The sequence below is a fragment of the Lacerta agilis genome, chromosome 3, assembly GCF_009819535.1.
Source record: "Lacerta agilis isolate rLacAgi1 chromosome 3, rLacAgi1.pri, whole genome shotgun sequence".
NCBI classification, from domain to species: Eukaryota; Metazoa; Chordata; class Lepidosauria; order Squamata; family Lacertidae; genus Lacerta; species Lacerta agilis.
The window spans coordinates 98,716,146-98,738,240 of NC_046314.1; the positions used below are offsets into that span (position 1 = coordinate 98,716,146).

General features: G+C 42.3%; 1 long non-coding RNA gene across 2 annotated transcripts in view; it reads left to right on the forward strand.

Annotated features, from left to right (window-relative positions):
* The first annotated feature begins 4,478 nt into the window (after positions 1-4,478).
* Positions 4,479-22,095, forward strand: part of LOC117044283 — a 42,901-nt gene continuing 25,284 nt past the window's right edge. The window contains exons 1-2 of one of the 2 annotated variants that reach the window (XR_004426283.1): positions 4,479-4,761; positions 6,914-6,986. This is a non-coding gene — a long non-coding RNA (uncharacterized LOC117044283). The remainder of the gene's footprint in view (positions 4,762-6,913; positions 6,987-22,095) is intronic. The other variant, XR_004426282.1, reaches the window with a different exon arrangement.

Sequence of the window (22,095 nt, forward strand, 5' to 3'; positions counted from 1 at the left end):
TGGTGTCAGGTAAAAATATACCTCCCCTGCTCTGAGCTTTTGATGGACTCACTTTTAGTTGTGCTGCCAACGCTTTCTGCTGTTGTTATTGGGGTTTGCTTTGGGTGTTGCCTTTTACGAATTGCATGTATTTTTGTGCAAATGTTTTTTTATTATATTCCATCTTTACTTATGCCAAAGGGCAAGTCACGAGTCAGAACTGTACAGCAATTCATAAACCGGAAGATAAAACAGGAGGTAGAACCAACGAACATCCAAAGGTACAATAATACACTGATAAGGTCAAGCAAGTGAAACAGAAAGTCCTTATACTCCTTCCTGCCCAGGAAGATCCCATGAGCCACCTTGGGTATGGTAGTCGGTTCTGAGCCTAAAGGTTCTTGCAAGTGAAGTGATTCACCCAGTGCTTTTTTTCTTTAAAAAAATGTTTAGGGGTACTCTCATTTTCCTACTCATATTGAAATACTGCCTCTCAATGAGGTCAAACTTAAAATGCTTAGGGATATGCGTACTCCTGTGTCCTCCCAGAAAAAAGCACTGGATTCACCACTCAGTGCAGTCTCAGATAGACCCCAGAGACCCTGACAATATCAGGGCTCTAGTTTATCAAGAAGGATGCTAATTGTTTTGATATCCCACCCATAAGTGAGTGATGGGTGAGCATTTCTATATAAAGTAATTGTAGGGTTGTCACCACGTTAGATTCAATGAGCAGCCAGTTTGTGTACAAACCAGTTGAGCTTTATAAATCAGCAGGAGTACACTTTTTCACACTATACACTTGCACATGCATGGAGACGACTTGTACTTACGTTGAGTGTAATGGGTGAACAAGTACCTTTTTAATAAAGCCAGTTTCAAACAATGAATCATATGCCGACATGACTAGGAAATAAAACACAAGACAGTATAGTGGTTAGAGCCCCAGAGTAGGATCAGGGAGGTTTGTGTCAATCTCACCACTCAAGGCATGAAGTTCACTGGATGACTTTGGTCTAGTCATTGTTGCTTTTCAGCCTTGCCTACCTCAGGCGGCTGTTGTGAAGATTGTAAGGGAGAGAAAAAGAACTGTTACACCAGCCTGAGTTCCTTGGGGGAATGGCAGGGCGAAAAAATATAATAAATGTAATACATGTTGGATCAGAAGCACTGACTGTTTAGCCACACCATTCATTCTCTGTCCTAGTATTATTATTATCATTATCATCATTATTAAAAATTGTATACAATCCACTGGTCTCAGGACGATTGCAACATAAAATCAGAATATAAAAACACAAAATACATAATCAAAACAAAAACAACCCGCTCCCCCAACACATTTTAAAAGGGCATTGGATGTCAATCAGCCAAAGGCCTGGTTAAAGAGGAACATTTTTGCTTGGCGCCTAAAGTTGTGTAATGAAGGTGCCAGGCGAACCTCCCTGGGGAGTGCATTCCACAGACTCTGCCTCTGCCACTGCAGAGAAGGCTATTTCTTGTGTTGCCACCCTCCGGACCTCTTGTGGAGGAGGCACATGAAGAAGGGCCTCAGAAGGTGATCTCAGTATCCAGGTAGGTTCCTAAGGAAAGAGACTGTCCTTTTCTTGTTCTCTTTGCAGCCAGTCAGCATTCCACAGCCACTAAACACACTTTGTCCTTATTGGGCTGTTTTAGGGGTTGCCAGCTAAATTCGATCGCAACACCAAGGGGTGGTATTCAATGCTAGTCCAACTTGGAGTAGACCCATTGATGTTAGTGCACATAGTTCATTTTTTTCAGCGAGTCTACTCTAAAGCTTTGTATTGTATTTTAATATTTGTTGGAAACCGCCCAGAGTGGCCGGGGAGACCCAGCCAGAAGGGCGGGGTACAAATAAATTATTATTATTATTATTATTATTATTATTATTATTATTAAGCAGGACTTGGCTGAATATAACCTCAGCAATCCACGCCGTGGTAACCTTCGAGAGGACTGTATGAAAAGATTTTTGGGTCTGTCCCCCCCATGCAACTGCTCTCAAATCAATCTCTCTTCTTAAAATAAATGTATTAAGAAGCAGGCTGGAGAGGATTCGGTGCTACCCCACCTGCCTCGCTCTCATAAATACCAAAGTGAGATTGCTTCCAGGGCCACCAGCCCTTCGACTTTCAAGTAGGGAGTGGACACTACTGTGCCGGCTAATTATAAGGATTCAGTTTCCTGGTATGAAGGAATGTGCTACCTGCAGCAACGGATGCATGAGCGATCAGGAACCAGAGAGGGACGGGGAGGAGGAAGCCGAGCTGAATGCCACATAGAACTGAAGCCGTAGCCCCAGGTTTATACCCACAATCCCGGCCCCTGCCGGGAGACTAATCACTTGGCCATTCTCATTTGCTGTTGTCCAATCAATTCCTGAATGGCAAAACTTCACAATGCGGAGTATGAATTAGAAGGAGGGGTGGGGGGTGGGGTGGTGGAAATAAATGTGGGTGCAGAGGGTTTTTTGTGGTGGTTGGGGGTTTCCCCCCCTTCTTCTTTTTTGCAACAATACCAAACTGAGCCTTTGAGAGAGGACAACAGACGGACAAAGGCACGGCGGAAATAGGAGTAACTTTTGGAGGCCCTCATAGCTCTTGTCAATAAGAGTTAGCGCCATAATGGTAGCATTGGCCCCTCTATTGTATTTACAGGACCGTTGTTTGTAAGCTGTTTTATTTTATTTTTGAAAAATAAAGCCATAAAATGGAACATTTTCTTGTTGCCTTTGTCTGGAAAATGCTGAATTGCACCAAATGCCCTCCTTGTTTGTTTGCTGGATTATTATAATATATATATATATAATCATTTACAACCTGCATGAAGAACTTACATTTCACTTTCCCTCCCCTCTCTGAAGAATAGGAAAGCATATTGAGCCAGACAGATGTCAGGCCCCCGTTTTAAAATTTAGCTTTGTTTACCCAACAGAATGGAATTCATTACGATGCAAAAACGGCTCAATTTTGTGACCTCTTTTTTTTTCATAATCCAAAGTGTCGACAATACCAAAAAGCTCATTTGAAGGTCACAGGTTTATGTATCTATTCTCTTAAGTGTTTCAGAAAATTTATGTGGAGAATGCCAAAAGTGGAATATGTGCAAACATAGTCTGCATTGTTTACCCTAACCTTGCCATTATTATCAGATAGACAGTGTGTAGGAAAAAAGCATTAAAAGCTATTATGAGCAATGGAATTTCCCTCCCTTTTCTTACCAGAAGACTTTTCATTTTAGCCCCTGATCTGAAAAGGTCACTTTCTAATTCTTTGCAGTTGGTTCTTTTTATAACTTCTATATTTCAAGCATATGGAGGGGGGGGGGAAGCTTTGGTGAAACTATTTTTCATCCCTGCAAGTAGTAATTCATTTCATTGCATCTGGATGTTTTACATCTAATTCCAGTCGGCATTTTGATGACATCGACAGCTATAAAAGCCGAATGCAGGGTGGAGTGTTTGTTTGTTTTAAAACCCGGTGCTCTCTCCCCCCCCCTTGGATAATTTAAAATTGGCAGAATTAATAAATCGGGAACTTAAAAGCATCTGTCTAAACTAAGGATGTGAAATGATTTAATTTTGTTATATAGTGGCATATGGTTTGACAGGCCAGCTAATATTTAACTGTTCTTAATTCCTCCAGTTCTCTGCCTTTTGTTAAAGGAACTTTCCTGGCTGGATCTTGTTGCTCCGGTCCATGCTAATTGCAGCTTGCGTTATATTATAAATGGCTTTGTAAAGAAAACTATACCGTAAACCTGGAAAGTTGCATGTTTCTATTTGCACAAACTTGATGCACTTATTTTGAGAGGGTCATTGCAAAGGGAAGCTGTATAGGCCGTAAGAATGTCCCGTATAATAAGCTTAAACAGAACCTTTTGTCAAGCCCAGTATTCTCAGGCCTGAAAATTAGGCCTCCTTTTCCTAACTGCAAGCTGAAGTGGTTCATTACTGCGGCCTCCTTCGCCGGGCCTTGGCCCAGCCAATCCCCCCCACTACTCAAGGCCTGTAACTTCCTTAAAAAGGAAGAAGGAAAACAGGCTACACAAAGGTCTTGTTAGCACTTCCTATGCGAAATTAGCAGCTTTCTAAAAGGTACAACTCCAATTACCTCACATAGTGGGGACGCACACAAACCCAACAAAGACTCCAGTCTTGCAAGTGACATTCTGTCTTTCTAGAGTTACTTCCCTAATTAGGAGTGAAGAAGGCCTATTCTAGTGAGTGCATCTATTTACAGTGGGACACAATGCTCTAACTTGAGCGTCCTCCTGAAAGACCAGTGTTAAAAAACACAAGTGCTCTTTTGGCAAAGCTGTCTATGGAGAAGCACCACATTCCTAACGGTTACACCCTCTACAGAAAAGAGAGAGAGAGAGAGAGAGAGAGAGAGAGAGGGAGAGAGAGAGAGAGAGAGAGAAAGTGTAGGTCCTTCTACCATCAACCCCCCCCCCCCGGTATTGTTCACACTTCAAGATTCGTTTTAGACAATAAAGCTTCTGCCCAGTGAGCGCTGGGAATTACAGTGGACAATGGAGGAGGCATTCTTAAGAGTGTCTAATGATGGGGGGGAAAAGAAAAATATTTATTGCTTTTGACAGTTTCACAAGGGGCAAAAATCCTTGTCATGGTTTAAAGTTTCCACAGCTGTTTGGAGGGAAGGGTGGCGCCTACGGACTGGAAACAGTTCGGCATCTTTGTTTAGCAGGCCAAGCGCAAAAGGGGCCAAGCTGTGAAATTAAAGATGTAAGTTCATTAAGGTAAGAGAATTGCACCAGCGTTGTTGTTGGTACAGGTGTAAGCTGCAGGTCAAGATGGCCCCGACCTATTTGCATATTGCTTGCTTGACATGGGAAGATACCTTTTTCTGATTCTGTATGCAGAGAGAAATATAGGGAAAGGCTATATATATATATATCTCCCTATTTTTTATAGGCCCCTTTTCATTATAAAGGGCCTCAAAGCGGTTTACAAAACAAGCAACAGAAGAAACGCATGAGCCAAATAAGATGCCAAATAAGGTGCTACTGGAAAGAATTTTTTATTTTGTTTTAAAACATCAGATACAGATATAGATAGGCACTTGTACCTTGGCAGATAGTGGTCTACATGTCAACCACTTTCACATTCTTGTTGGGGAATAAAGCAGGTTTGTCCTTGTTTCCAATTGCAACACATCTGCATTTGTTCAGGAACACATTCATCCATCCACCATTCTTTTCCATCTCTGTTGTCTTTCCCATAGCCTAATTTAGATTGTAAGCGCCTTGTGGGAAGAGACCTGCCTACTATTTATTCGGCGTGTAAAAACTCTGTAAAAGCATCACATAGTTGCTTAAATAATGAATAGTGTTGTTGAAGACAATTAGGAAACAGCCCCATTTGCACAGATGGGTTATCTATCTGTCTATTTGTGTCTATCTGTCAGTCAGTCAGTCAGTCCATCAGTCAGTATCTATCATTTCCACATGGTTTTATCACAGATTTTGATGGTGACACTTCCTTTGCTCACTTATCTCTCATTAAAAGTTGTTTTGAAAATCCATGGTTCTTGCTGCAAATGAACTCATATTATTAACATTTATTCCCTACCCTGTGGGGTTTTGTTGTTTTGTTTTGTTTTACCTCAGAAGACTGCAGCTTGTTAACAGGAAGGCTGTTAAATGGTTCTGTTCTTCTCCACAAGGTTTATAGCAAGTAAAATTTTCTTTAAAAATTAATTTCAGAAAGGAATGCGATCATGCTCCGTAGCTGTAATGCTGCTGTAATGTTCATGCTGCCTATATGAGCCATAAAAGTAAAATCTGTGCCTAAACTCATCCAAATGGTTCAGAACTGACAGCAAAGTCTCAAAGCATGCTTATTTAAAAGTAAGTCTCATTGAAACACAGAGTTGTGTTTGATTCTGAGGCTATAGATCACTTGCATGTGATGATGTCAGTGTGATATTTAATGTGCGATTAGGCTGTAAAGTTAATTTTAATGCTCATTTTCAAATAAGACAAGTAAGTCATTATCATTACATTTTGAGAGCTTTAGGCTGTAATCCTAAAAACACTTAACACAAAGTAAACCCCACGGATACAGTGAAACTTGCTTTTTTTTTGTAAACACGCAAAGAATTGATTGTGCTACATGTTTCATTTCTGGAGAGAGAGAGAGAGAGTGAGAGCCCATCATGGATGCAGAACTGAGAGAGTATCTAATTTCATCATTTTGTGAAGCATTGGTGTAGATAAATGACCTTTTGCACACAATTGTTTTGCAGAGGTCAATTTTTAAACTATTGTTCAGTTTTGTACCTGAGAAGAGAGTGCAGTTTAAAGCTGATGGGCTACTTTTCTGCAATTGCACCCATATTGTGATGCTGCTTTGCCCTTGATAGAAAGAAACGGCTGTCTTGAGACAGTGGCATAGCCTGCTTGGAACACTAATGTCCACATATCTATCTGCCCGTTCTCTCATTCAATTTTCAGCTCGTGTGAGAAGCTTTTAAAAGGCAGACTTTTCTATAGCAAGGCTCCCTGATTCATGCATTCTGCCTCTGTTTCGAAGTCAGGTCTGTTTTGGATAAGTGCTTCATTGTCTCTCATTCTGTCTTGGGCAGAATATTGAAATATTTATCTTGGATTGGGGGTCTAATTCTGCTCAGCAGACACCAGTCAAAGGTGTTCCATTGACTTGGGGTTGCAAGTTGATCTGTCCTGGGTTTTCTCCCCATTTATTTTTCTTGAGCAAGATGCCTTAGGAAAAAAAGGTGGATAAGCTTCAGGAAGTGGGGAACAACAGCCTTGCTAATGCACAGGAGAATCTGCTGTTACCAAAGAGTGTTTTCTTCTTCTTTTTGCTCAGACACAAAATAATTATTCTCTTTCCCCCTCCCCACCCCACCCCCTTTTGGCAACAAACAAGCAGAGAAGCTGATGTCTTTGCAAAAGAGAACTGCGGCAGCGACTTGTAACCCTACCAGTCAATTTTTTAAAAGGTAGGCTTAACACTCTCTTTTTCATGTGTGAATAATGGATTCTGTTTTGCTACATAAAGAATTATTTGAAATGGTGCAGCCGAGTTAAAACATACATCCGTTTAAAACCAATTTAGCATTTGCGTTCAGAGATATTTCAGATGCCCCATGTTATATGCAGCTTTCCACTCCTTTTAGCAAAAGGTGAGCTCTCCAAATGATAATTTGGTGCATTTGAAAACATGCCCGTAGAATGGTGTGAGTCTCTTTATTGAGTTATTAACATTTCATATCTGTCCATATTGCTAGCACTTTCTTTCATGCTTTAACTATTAACCTATCTGTTCTATTTTAAAATTTACAGCAGTGCTCAGAAGCATTAAATATCAGTTATTGTGGAAGGTTTGTGTTTGTATTTTGTTTAATTAAAAACAACAACAACAACATGGGGATGCACGTTTTGCTAACAACTGCAGTCAAATAAATGACTAACACCACCAAAATGTAACACACCAAATACTAATAACAAGTTGGCAGTAAAGAACACTACAAGTGGAAGTATCACAATATTGTACACTGTATTTGCAACTTGTAAAAAAGCATAATCTGAAGAAAGAGAATTTGCAATAAAGAAACTCTTATTTATTCAAATATATTTATTCAAGAAAGAGAAAATTTTTTACCTTGAGGTGTGTGCTCTTTATCCAGTATTAATTTACTCAGAAAAGGAGGGAAAATATATTTCCAAATGTATCAGAATGTTGGGAAGATGTTGCTATCTGAGATGCACCTAGCTGATATATAAATATAGGCTATTACTGCTTAGATGTAGTTCCAAGCATAAGCTCAGCCCTGTGACTCTACCTATATATTAATATTTCTATTCAAGCAGATGTAAAAAATGACATTGAATGGGTAGACCCATGGACAACACAATATTTACAGATCCAGAGACTCTCACCCCATGTAATTTTAGAAATATCTGCTGGTGTAGCTAAAATTGATAATTTTTGACAAACACCCCATTCTTAAAAAATATGTACCTGGAAGGAAGATCCCATTAATTTCAACTGAATTTAGGATCACAACCAAGGTAGTGTTTTAGAAATACCTAGAAGTAGCCATTTTAAATACTCTTACATAATTGTATTAGACTTAACAATATCATAATTTTTAATAAATTGTTATTTCCTAACAAACTTTAGGTTGGGTTTTTAAAGGGACACCCATTCCCCCCTGTCATGTTGTTAACATAAAAACATTTAATTTATTTGTTCAAAAACTATACGGTTTCTTTTTTTACAGTGGATGGAATTTGGTTTGAAACAATTAAAAAAATTTGTTCCCTTGGGAAAATATATCAACCAGCCCTATGCAGATCTAATTAGAAGGAAAAAACCACTTTGTCTATGACACTTACTTCCAAGTAAGTGTGCATAGAAAAAAGTGCCCATTTCTGATTTCTTCTTCTAAGTATACAATTAATTCAATGCATGCAGTCACTAGGATATATGTAGTGGATATATGGTTTGGGGTATATAACTGAATGGTTGGGGAAAACTTTTAAAATACTAAATTATCATCGCTTTGCATATATGTATATATTTGTGTGTGTGTGGAAAATACTCTCATTAAAGAGGTAGACCACAAATCTGAAGAAATTGTATGAAGTGTAGCATGCAAAACTAAAATGCACTTCCAATTGCCAGGTAAATAAAATTGGAAAATGTTCTTACAAATTCTGCTGTACTGCATTTTTCTCCTGCCCTCTGCAGTTCTGAATTTCTTCTTGCTCCTATTCTGAGGATTAGCAATTTAAGTTATGTATTAAACATATCTGGCAAGCTCAATCTAAGAGTCATTATACACGTTTTAATAGCAAAAAATGTGTCATTGCCAGACACAATTTTAATATTTCAAGATATGCTTCTTTCCCTTAATAGCCTGATTAGCAAATTTACTTGGAAGGGTAGTTTTAAGAGGCATATTGTGGCTGGCAAAATAAATATTCAAGATATATTTCTCCCCTTTTAAAAAAAGAAGGTTTTTTATGCTTAACCAAATTTCTGCAAATCAGTGCGTATGTATGAATTTATTTATTTATTAAAAGTCATTGCTAAGAATATGTACAAAAACTTTGCAATGTACACTACATTTCTTGTCCCTAATTTGAAGGCCCTGGATAGATTATTAGGCCTTGATCCATGAAAAACATATGCACTAATCATTAGTCATGGCATGCTGGCATGGGCTTGAATATTTGAAAAAGAAAATAGATATATTTGCTTTTCCATAAGTAAATAAGGCATTTTCATAGTGAGCAAGATAACTGTGATGTCTTTGTGGTTTGGTGTCGTGCCCCACCTAAGAATTTTTTTTTTTACATGCCAGCTTCAAAAGATCTCTTTCCTATTGACCTGGGAAGTCACAACAGGGATCCGTCTATCTGTTCAACATCCCCGCAGCTGTGAAAGATGTCATAGGTTAGACGAGGAATGGGAAACTGTTGATCCTCATATGCTGTTGGACTCCAACTCCCATCAGCCTCATGAAGCATGGCCAATGGTTAGGGATAACAGGGGTTGTTGTCCAATAACATCTGGCGGTCATAAGTTCCCCCATCCCTAAGTTAAACCTAAACGTTACTGCTAAAAATGGCACCTTCGTGTTGACGTCAGCCCCAAACATGTAGTCAACACATAGAATCTGATGGCCTTACGTTATCTTTTCCCCTGCCTAACCAATGTGGATGAGGAAACTTGCTGTGTCATGGAGATGTGTGGCAGAACAGAGAGGGAGAATTCCATATGGAGGTTGCTGTTTTCACCAGCATCACACTGGTGCATGCAATCTGTCGCTCTGGGTACATCAGTGGTCTCAGCTTTGTCACTGCCAATACCCACCTTGATCTAGTATAAGATGAAATTGGATTCCTGGTGACTCCAGCCCACAGGTGTGGAAGATGAGTGGTAGAAAAGTCATGTTGCAACCTGCATGGCTACGAGGATGTTAGAGAGACAGGGTGGTTCTTTGGGTTTGGGGTTTTTTCAGTCTAGAAAAATGGCAGGCAAGGGGGAGACATGATAGAGCTGTAAAAATCTGTGTATTGTGTGAAGGAAGTGGATATACAGAAGTGTCCCCCCCCCACCTTTCTTTCTCACAACACTGGAACCTGGGTTCAGCCACAGAAAGTGAATGCTGAGAGATCTGGGACAGGCAGAAGGAAGTACTTCTGAACACAGCCCATAGTTAAACTATGGGATTTGCTACCAATAAAATGTAGCAATAACCACCTATAAGGATGGCTGTAATAGGAGGGGGGAAACAAGTTCATGGAGAATAGAGTGATCAATAGCTACTGGTCATGATGGCTACATATTACTTCCAGTGCTACAGGAAGTGATAACAGCTGCTAGGAATCATCTGTGTGGAGAGTACCATGGGAATAGAATACTGGATTAGATAGGCCTTTGATTTGATCCAACAGGGCTTATGGGTTGCAATTTAGCAACTCGTGTCTCCGTGAGTATTTGGGTGCCATAAATTAGGTTCCCACAACTTGTGACCAATCTTACAACTTGTGACTCAATAAATCTTACATTTTGACAGCCAGTCTGGGGCTTCAAGAAGGATGGGGACGTCAAGCACGAAATATATCACAAAACAGAGAGAGAGGAAGCAGTAATTATATATGTGGAAAAAACAACAGCGCAATTCTATGCATGCCAGAATTAGAACACGTGTCTACTCCCAGGGAAATGTGCATAAGCTAAGGGCTGCCATATGTCCGGGTTTTCCCAGACACTTCAGGGAATTCGGACGGAAAATGGCATCTGGGCAGATTTTTGGCAAATCAGGAGGAAATAAATGTCTGGGGAAACCCAGACATATGGCAAAGGGGTAGGTAATTTTAAAAAAATATTTTTTAATTTTTTTTTAAAAAAGGCCCAAAACTTTGCTTTTGGGGGAGATGTTTTTCACTTTTGGGAATATGGCAACCCTAGCATAAGCCTAAATGCGGCCCAAAAGTACTGTTCTATTAGGCCAGGACTGAGGAACTTGTGGCCTTCCAGGCATTGTTGGCAGCCCTAAGTATCTCTGACCCTTGGATGTGCTAACATATAGGTTTCCCATCCCAACATTAAACCATTATTTGTGTGCATGTCTATGTGTTCATGTGGACCAAATATATTTGATGTACCTATTTGAAAATAAACACACAGAAAGGTAACTGACACCATAAGTCAGCCTTGGCCAACCTGGTGCCCTCCATATGTTTTGAACTACAACTCCCATCAGCCTCTGCCAATAGGTGCTGATTGGGACTGTTGGGAGCTGTAGTCCAAAACATTTTATTTAAAAAAAATTAGTTTCAAGGTGGCCTGCAGATATATATGGAGGGCACCAGGTTGGTCCAGGCTGCCGTAATTATTCAAAAAATGTACGCTGTCTCTTGTCACACACCACCCTTCCTCTTTATGGCAGACCAGTTCATTCAGAACTTTCAGAATTATACCTTAATTGTGCCATAAATGTGTGAACCCTCCTGGAGACAATTCATGGACTCGTACGGGAAAGAAGTAACCATCATTTGTAATCAATATACAATTAATTCCCTAGGCTTAACAATTTCTACCAATGATTAAAAAAAAACCTCCTGCACTAGAAATATTGTCTTCAGATAGCCCTACTGAGCCCAGGTTTTCTGTAGCAACTAAACACATGAATAATGCTGCATTCACCCCCCCCCCCATCTATCTATCCATCTCCCATCAATTTATTAGTGATCTTCTCCCCCCCCCCCCCGCCATCAGCCATAATCTAACAAATCTATATGGTCTTTCTTACTCATTTTACTCTTAACTATTGATGGGGTAGAAATTTCTGTTCAGTTCACATTTAATTAAAACTTTCTGAACAATATGGAAATTAAAAAGAGGCCACCCTTCAAAAATTGCACTTTTAATAAATTTGCAGTGCAGTTCTCCAGCCAAATAAGGTGTGCAAACATGCCCATACTACGGTAAAGTGTGCAAATAAATGCATAGGTTGGTGAAAATAACATACAAAATGCATCATAGTAAGGGGAAATTGCTTTTCAAAAATTTCTGCCTTAGCCAAAACTGCATGAAAAGTGTGTTCATTAGGGGGAACATGCACAAAAATGTTTATAAATTTGTATTTCCAAATTAACCAAAATTTGCAAACTGCTGCAGAAATGTTGAGAACTGAATTCAAGACCGGAAAAATTAGAAACAGGCATTTTCACCCATCCCTACTCTTAACAAAAATAGTAAATATTTTGAAATGTAGTACATGCCAGCAAATTAATTTTATTGTTTTATTCATGAATCAGATTGCTAAAACAGGGCAGGTTACAGCATAGAAAGATGAAATGGTGCCATCACACTCAAATAAGCAATGAAAGCAGGTAAAATATAACAAGTGAAGTTATCATCTTTAACTCTGGACTGTCATAAAACTTTGACAGAGAGTCCCATCAATGCCATCAGACTCCTGCAAAGGCAGAGGTATGTTTTCATTTGGCACCTGAAGGTGTGTCAGATGCAGTTGCCAAACAAGGCCGACACTGCTGTGCCTTGATTACATGTAAAGTTTACAGGTTAGCACTGTTCTTAGGCAATCTGGTAAATAGTATGTATAGTGAGACATTGGTGATCTCTGCTGTATTGAATGGATGCAACAGATCCTGTGTTGTAAGTGTTTTTCAGTGAAATGAATGCCGCTTAGTCATAGGTTCAGGGTGGGGAAACGCCTCCTCATTTGGCACTCTATTTGGTCCCCAGGCTACCCCTGACTTTCCAGACCCCAGCCTACTACGCAAAGGTAAAATTAACATTCATTGCTCCACCCACTTTTGCCTCTGGCTCTGTTAGGATCCTAGAGCCCTCCCACCTCTTTCCCAAAGCTGGGAAGGTGCTAAATAGACTTAGAGGAGGTGGTGGGAGGACTCTAGGACTCTCTCAGAGTCCCAAAGCCCAGTGCCTTGCTAACCCAGCTTTGGGAAGGCAGTTTGAGGACTGCGGAGAGAGGGGCCTCAAATGTTGCCGAGGGCTACCCAAAATGCCTTGAGGGTTGCATTGGACCACCTTGTGCTATGGGATTGTAGTTGATCAGAACATGAGTCAGCCGTGTGGTATGATCACAAAAAGGATGGGTGCAATTTTAGGCCGCATCAATAGACGCAGAATTAATGGAACTTTATTCTGCACTAGCGTTATATCATCTGAAGTACAGTGTCTAATTCTGGATCTTGCAGTTTGAATTCTTCTGTGCAAAGCTTGTAAACTATGGGTGGGGAACCTCTGGCCTGACACAGATCCCAATTTGGCCTTTCCCCCCAAACCACACCCACCTACCCTATACCTGATGTCATATGTGATGTCATGTGTGATGCAGGGAGAGACACTCAATCACATAGTCGATCCATGCAGAGAGCAGCTTTGCCAGCCCTATGTTTGGTGCTTTGCTGAGCAAAGGGCTGGCAAAACCCCATGCGCTATCGTTCCTAAGTGCCTGACAGCCAACTGGCTGTTGAATGCTTGGGAAGTGCTGCGCAAAGGACAGCTGGGTGGGACAAGCCTCCTGTCAGTCATCTGACATAATGATGCCTGGTGACTGACAAGTGGGTTGTCCAGCCCACCTGTCAGCGACAGCCTATGGGGATGAGGACAGATAGCGATCTGGCCCATCAGGCCAAGAAAGGTTCCTTGATCTGGACAAACTGGAACAGTTTTAGAGGAGTACAATGAAGATGGTCGGTGGGGGGGGGGGGAAAGTCCCATGAGAGGAAAGCTGGAGGAACCAGGTATGCTTAGCCTGGAAAAGAGAAGAGTGAAGTTCAGGTCAATTCTGTGTCCAGGGCAGCTGTTTACCAGCTCCATCTGGTATACAGGCTGCGACCCTATCTGCCCTTGCACTGTCTCGCCAGAGTGGTGCATGCTCTAGTTATCTCTTGCTTGGATTACTGCAATGCGCTCTACGTGGGGCTACCTTTGAAGGTGACCCGGAAACTACAACTAATCCAGAATGAGGCAGCTAGACTGGTGACAGGAAGTGGCCGCCAAGACCACATAACACTGGTCCTGAAAGACCTACATTGACTCCCAGTACATTTCCGAGCACAATTCAAAGTGTTGGTGCTGACCTTTAAAGCCCTAAACAGCCTCGGCCCAGTATACCTGAAGGAGCATCTCCACCCCCATCGTTCTGCCCGGACACTGAGGTCCAGCGCCGAGGGCCTTCTGGTGGTTCCCTCACTGCGAGAAGTGAAGTTACCGGGAACCAGGCAGAGGGCCTTCTTGGTAATGGCACCTGTGACGAGCCCTTTCAGTGTCCCACCAAGAGCCCTCACAACTGTAAAACGTTTCCCCTGACTGTGTCTCTCCCTAGGGTTCACCGACGACTAAAATGAAATCCCCACAATGAATGTTATGAGAGAAGTCCTCGGGGTACCTCAGTGCTTTACGTTCGAAATGACTCTTGCCACCTTGGGATTCTCCCACCCTGGGTTCCCAAACTGCTGCAGCTTGCCCTTTCCTTCTGGCAACTGCGTGGCACCTTTGGCTTCCCTGCCCAGTCCTCTGTGTGTTAGGGAATTAAGCCACCCGTCCCCTTTTCCTCAGGAAACCTCTAGTGCTTTTCCCCTCAGCCACACCTCTTGAGGCACTGACGCACTGCCACAGTCAGCGAACGTTTAAACACTTTTATCTTTATTAAGGTAACTGGAAAACATGGATGTCTTGAGTTGTTACTGGTACAAATCTTCTTATATAATTCAGCTCAGTTATAATCTTTACTGCATCCCGTTAGCAATGGTAAAGACCTTTCCTCCCATTCCCCAAAGCCTAACCTCGCAGTTTTTCTTTCTAAACCTCCACACCCAACTGCCAAACCCCCAACTGCCTTTCCAGGTTGTTCCCCCTCCTTTTAGAATGCCAACTGGCTCCGCCTCCCAGGGAACACCTACCTAATATGGGAGTGATAGGTTAACCCATGATGAACCCGGCCTTATTCCGCCACAGCACCTGCCCTGTGAAACGCCTAGATGACAAAGAGAACAACAATTACAATGCTACCTCGGGTTACAGATGCGCCAGGTTACAGGCGCTTCAGGTTACAAACTCCGCTAACCCAGAAATAGTACCTTGGGTTAAGAACTTTGCTTCAGGGTGAGAACAGAAATCACACAGTGGCGGCGTGGCGGCAGCGGAAGGCCCCATTAGCTAAAGTGGTACCTCAGGTTAAGAAAAGTTTCAGATTAAGAATGGACCTCCAGAATGAATTAAGTTCTTAACCCAAGGTACCACTGTACCAGACTTTTAGAAGACATCTGAAGGCAGCCCTGTTTAGGGAATCTTTTAATGTTTGGTGGACTACTCTATTTTAATATTTTGTTGGAAGCTGCCCATCTGGCTGGGGAAACCCAGCCAGATGGGCGGGGTATAAATAATATGTTGTTGTTGTTGTTGTTGTTGTTGTTGTTGTTGTTGTTGTTATAAATTATACCCTGGGTTGAATAAAAAAACTAGTCATAATCAGTGCAGACCCATTGAAATCAATGGGGAAGGGCTATAGCTCAGTGGTCCCAGGTTCAGTCCCTGGCACTGCAAGATAGGGTTGGGAGAGAGCCCTGCCAGCACTGGGGTGCCTGCCTGACTCCTGCCTGGAGGGTGTGTGTGTTAGTTGGCAGGGGGTGAGAAATGTCCCTATTTTCATCTGAGGAGTGTTGGAAGGTATGTCTGTTAAATGCATGGGGCAGGCACATATTAATAGTCCGTGTTGGGTATCCAATGTTAATCGGACTCAAAGCAGATCCATTGAAACCAATGGACTTTGGTTCATTGAGTTCAAGGGGCCTACTCTGATGTTGTTGGATATTATTGAATAGTACCATGGAATGGGTAAATTCTTAGAATTTGTTCGAAACCTACAGTATTTATTTCTGAGATTGGCCTTCAATGCACAACTCATATGCAGTCTTTAGCAGGAGAATGATTATAGCCGTAATGGAAATTCTCAGTGTGGATTTGAACGTTATTGATGTCTGAGTGACAAAATACTTACATATAGCATGTGCCTATGGAGTTGCCTGCGTGATCTCTGAATCCAGACTGCAGAACTGAAAACAATCAGAAAGGAGCCCTTTCTTCATGACGTACCGTTTGCTGTGTTAAGTGTTGGCTTATTTATGCGGAGTTTGGAAAATCTGCCATCGAGCAAGGGGCCATCCATCAGCTAAGGAAATGAAAAGGCATTTGGGAATGGGAATTTGAAGGACACAGAAAGAGACACGCACAGAGAGAAATAGACAGGAGCCAGTCTCTTCTAAGTTCTTAGTTTGGGCACCAAGTTAAGACACAAAAGCATTTGCAACAACATTGTGGGAAGAAAGAATAAAAGCGAGGCTGTACAGCCATTAAGGCAATTAAGGAAAGATTAAGGTTGCTTTTTGTTGAAAGACCCATTAATCAATAGGCCAGAATTCACAGCATGTTGCAAAACATAAGTCTACAAAAAAAAGGAAGAGGGGGCATGGGGGGGCACAGACCAAACCACTGGCCCCAATTCAGAGTTCCTCTTGAGAAGCAGTGGACTGTGTATAAGCTGTTGCATTCAAGGATCAGCTCTGATAATACTGATCACCTCTCTCTCTCTCTCTCTCTCTCTCTCTCTCTCACACACACACACACACACACACACATTCTCTCTCTCTCTCTCTCTCTCTCTCTCTCTCTCTCTCTCTCTCTTGGCAAGAGTGTGGGAGTAGGGATACCTGAAGCCACACATGCACACTCAAAGGAGATAAGAGTTTAATGCTACCAATTAGTGCTATGACGAATCTCGCCTTCAGATTTCCAGTTGATTTTTGTCCCATGTGAAAGAGGCTGGATTCCTCTTGTCTCTGCCTCTTTCTCAGGAGGCTTGAGAAATTCACAAAATTAGAAGTTTAAACTTACCTTACACATGACGTGGCCAAGCGGGTGTGAGTAAGCGAACAGCCTCTTTCATTGTGCAATTGTTTCCTGGCACTCTGCAATCTTCCCAGCCCACACTTCCTAAAAACTCAATGATGTCCATGTTTGCTGGGCTTTCCTGTGAGTGCAGGCACTTTGGAAGGCTGAAGGGTGCAGACTGCAAGAGTACGGATGGGCAGAATGCACTCCCAAATGGTTAGACAAACCAAAATGCTTGTTTACAAAGCTATTGTACTACCAACCTTAGTGTATGCTTGTGAAACATGGACCACTTATAAACGCCATCTCCAACTCCTCAAAAGATTCCATCAACGGTGTCTCCGAAATTTTCTACACATCACTTGGGAATACAGGCGAACCAATACCAGTGTACTGGAAGAAGCAAAGATCACCAGTGTTGAAGCAATGATTCTTCAACATCAACTTTTCTGGACTGGTCATGTTGTTCGGATGCCTGATTATCGCCTTCCGAAGCAACTACTCTATTCCGAACTTAAAAATGGAAAGCGTAATGCTGGTAGTCAACAAAAGAGGTTTAAAGACCAGGCAAATTTTTAGAAATGTAGTAACAACAACAACATTTATTAGGTTTGTGAGGTCCATGCCTTTACACAAAACACCATACATCACCGTTAAAAAGTAAACAATAAAATTATTAAAATAGGTTTAAGATTTTAAAAGCCTGTGCCGCGCTGTCGCAGCAAAGGGGACAAATCCAGACCAAACAAAAAACAAAGAGGCAAAAAAAGAAACCCAACACCCCCCCATACAGGAAAGAGGATTCAACAGGTTAGGAGAGCGATGGGAGGGCCTTCACTGCCTCATTCAGGAACCTCACCCTGGTTTTCATAGCCCTCGCCATGAAAACCGCTACCACGTGGGTAATCCGTGGGTCAGCGTCCACCAGCAGAAACTTTACTTGGTCCTCAGAATTGACTAATGACTTGGGAATAGTTTGTAAGATCGCATCCCTGAAGGCCGAGTAAATGGGACAGTACAACAAGTAATGCGTGAGGTCCTCTTTGGTTCTCATGTGGCAAGGACATAAACGGTACTCTACCGGGATTTTTGCATATCTGCCTGCCAGATAGGCCGTAGGGATAGTTTGAAAACGGGCCATGGTGAAAGCTCTCCGAAGTGTGGGATCGGTAATATTCGCCAAGTAATTGGCGCAGGTTTTAACTGATTTCAGTCGGGGAAACCAGTGGGAGGACCCTGGGTTCTGTATTTTTGTGATGTCTAACAGGGCGTCTCTCTCCAGGATCCATTCCCGAACTTTGTCCGGGCTCCACAGTTTGAGTATATTAAACTCCGGTAGGGTGTATCTAACCAGGATATCAGATAGGTTTTGACGCCAATGTAGTATAAACACCAACAATTGGGAAACACTGGCCTGCGAGCGCTCCAATTGGAGAACAGCGTTTACCAAAGGTATCATGGGCTTTGTAGACACTCGAACTCAGGATGCAGGGGAGAAATGTGCTAAGAGGAAGGCACGCTTGGCAAATCCACACTGTGATCAACTCCCACCCGGAAACCAATGTCCCCACTGCGGAAGGATGTGTGGATCCAGAATTGGCCTCCACAGTCACTTATGGACTCATTGTTAAAACTGTGTTTATGGAAGACGATCTTACTTGGCTATGAGTGATAAAGAAAGAAAGAAAGAAAGAAAGAAAGAAAGAAAGAAAGAAAGAAAGAAAGAAAGAAAGAAAGAAAGACACCGGTAACCTGAGAAGTAAGGCAAATGCAATAAAAAACCAACATCCCACTCGTTATTCCCTTGGATAATTTTCTAACTAAATTTACTTTCTCATTCATTGAGAGTAAATGGTCTGGGAAACATCTTGGCACATCACTAGGAGCAAGTTTGTGTTCAGAGGTTCCGTGTGTATTGGATGCAGCATCCTTCTATATGAACTGTTTTTCCCCATGAGGGATTGCAATGTATGAAAGCAGTAACTAAATATATCTTAAGACAAATGATGTGGAGGCGTTGTTGTGAAAATTCCTGTTGTTTTGCATAAATCAAAGGCCTCCATAAACAGGCAGGTTTTCAGCACGCACTGAAACTGCACAATCATTGGCACATGTCTTATTTTTAAACACGTGCAGGGTTGCACTGTAAACCTATACCCATCTACCTGGGAGTAAGCCCCTTGGAACTCAGAGAGACTTACTATGCCCAACATGCCTGTCTCTGCCCCTCCCTCTTCATACCTCTTCTGGTCCTGGGAGACTAGGGGGAAGAGAGCTTGTAACAGCCAGAGGGGGAGACACCCTGGCTTTGTCACCTACCTGACTCATCTCTGCCTCTCAGCCTCCCTCTTCTCTGGCTTCTGCCTCTGCTTCTGATTTGGGATTTCTCTCTGTCACAGACTCTCCCTGCTCACTACACCCTGTTACCTCTTCAGCTTCTGACACCTCCTCCTCCCTGGCTTCTCCTTCTGACCACTCGTCATTGTCCCACCACCAGTCCCCCGGCTCTGAGCCTTCTTCCCTTGAGGGTTCCCCAACTGGTACCTTCCACTTTTCCTCTGTGTCTAGCCAGTCTACAGCAGGAAGGAAGACAGTTTCCAGCTATTTCTCTTCCCTCTGGAGCCTGCCACGTCCACCCAAATCTGCTCCAAGGGGTCCTTCAACCCTCCAGAGCAGATTTGGGGGAGATGAGGTGCCATGGAGGGTGGGGAGTGCTGAAAATTGCCTCCCTTGGTATTCGGCTGACTGATACCTTGCGTCAGCACAGTGATGCCACTTGAATCCCCCCGATATTTCCTTTTTAACTCTGATTTGTGGGAGAATATTTAGTTATTGAATTAATACATCTACTTGAAAAAACCTATTTGACTCTACCCAAGAGCAAATCCTGCTATGATGATGATTCACAGAAGGGCCATTTCCACAGTAGGCCTTTGACTCTGGAACAAGCTTCCCTCAAAGGCGTATCCGTCTCTCACATTATCGAGTTCTTTCAGGCACCAACTCAAAACATTTTATCTATCCAGGCTTTTGCAGTTCAATAAATAGAAGGCGTACTCCTAATTAGCACTGTTTGTACTCCTTTTTATTACTTTGGTACTAATTTTTTTTTTAGCTCTGTTTTTAAATGTTTGGTGTACACTGCCCTAGTGGCATAGCTTGGGGGAGGGGGCACAGGGGTGGTTGTCCCGAGCGCAAAATTGTTAGGAGCATAAAAATGTCAACACCTGGCGCTGCCTCAATACAGCTGTGCGCTTCCTTCCCTGGGCCACATTGAAAATGGCTTCTCCATGCAAACCAAGAAGTGACCTCTTCAGACAACGGAACGACTGTCCTTTCCTTATCTCTGCAGCTGCAATCTCTTAGGTGATGCAGATGCCGTTAGGCAGTTGAATGCACATGCATACACTGTCCATTTCCCTCCCTCCCATAGCTGTCAACTTTCCCCTTTTTTAAAGGGAAATTCCCTTATTCCGAATAGGATTCCTCGCAAGAAAAGGGAAAAGTTGACAGCTATGCTCCCTCCCACCCACCCACCCTGCTCCACACTGCCCCGGGCATTGGTAACCAACGCTACGCCACTGCATTGCCTTGGGCTCTTTCTGAAGAAGGGCAATTTGTTGTTGCTGATAATAATTTAATAGCAATTCATTATTTTTACGTTTATGATTATTATCTAGTTTCCACTTCAGTTTGCTCTCTGTTTCTGCCACCCTGTTCCTCATCTTCTTCCTTTGCCTCTCCTTTCTTTCTTTCTGACTCCACCTTTTCCTCGCCACCCAGCAGGCTGATGTTGGAGGTACAGATATCTCTTGTCAGAGATCATAGGATCATAGAACTGTAGAGTTGGAAGAGACCCTGAGGATCATCTAGTCCAACCCCTGCAAGGCAGGGATATGCAGCTGTCCCTCATGGAGATCAAACCTGCAACCTTGGCATTATTGGCTCCAAGCTCTAACCAACTGAGCTATCCAGGCCCTGAACTGATGGCTTGCATGGAGCTTTTGAAATTAGGCCACCCATAGTTTACGTACTGCTTTTTTAAATGTCTAGAGTACTTCATATACATTAACTCTATAATACTGAAAACAAACTATAAGGAGGGTTAGTATTATTATCATCCCCATACTGCAGATGAGATGATGAGTGCAGTATAGGTAAGTCTGAGAGGTTTTAATACATACCTACACACACACAAACAAACAAACAAACACACACAATTTTATTTGAATGCTGCCTTTGCACAAGTCAAACCATGTTCAAGGCAGCTTACAACACAGAAAAAACACATAACATAACAAAAGTAGTCATAAACAAGAAACAAAACATAAAAAATACAAAACGAAACCGAACAATTTCTACATAAATTGCAACAAAATTTTTAAAAAGATGCAAAAAAAAACCCCAACAGCATCACACACAAAAAAATCCCAAACAACATTCCAGCCCAAAAGTCTGTTCAGCATCCTCAGCTTTTGTAGCTGGAGTCAGTCAGTGCCCCATCCTCCTACCCAAGTGGAAAGATGCCTGCAAGGCAGGGAGTAAGTCTTTCAGGACTCACAGCCAAGGTGGTAATCGAACTACCTTATACTGAGCCCAGATCGTTGGTCCATCTAGCTCAGTGTTGTTGACTCTGACTAGCAACCACTCTCCACAGTCTGAAGCAAGTGCTTTCCCCATATTGACCTAGAGATTACATGGTTTGAACATGGGGCCTTCTGCATGCAAATAAGCCCAAAGTTGATAATAAGCGAGATCATGGCTCAGGTGGGATTAGAGCCATGGCCTTTCCCCTTCACAGCCACTGCATTATTTGGCTGCGTGAAATTAACTCTCCTATTTGCTCCACACCAATCGCCTGCCCAATCAGAGAACTCTCCTATTGCTCCTGAAATGTTCTCCAGCTAGGGATCTGGTGATCTTCCAGGGGAAGTGAGGTTTCACAGAATGGAAGCTGCTACAAAGACCACTTCTGTTAAGAGTAGCTGTTAGTTTCTGCTGCTAATCCTAGCGGCTCCCGTTTTCCCAGTGGCTACCAATCAACCTGTTGCATACCACACACTGAGGTTTTTGCCTCGTTATTTATTTTGCTTCTTGTTGGGAGTGAGGTAGCCCTTTCCAACAAAAATATTCTTAAGGCTGCAACAACCGTG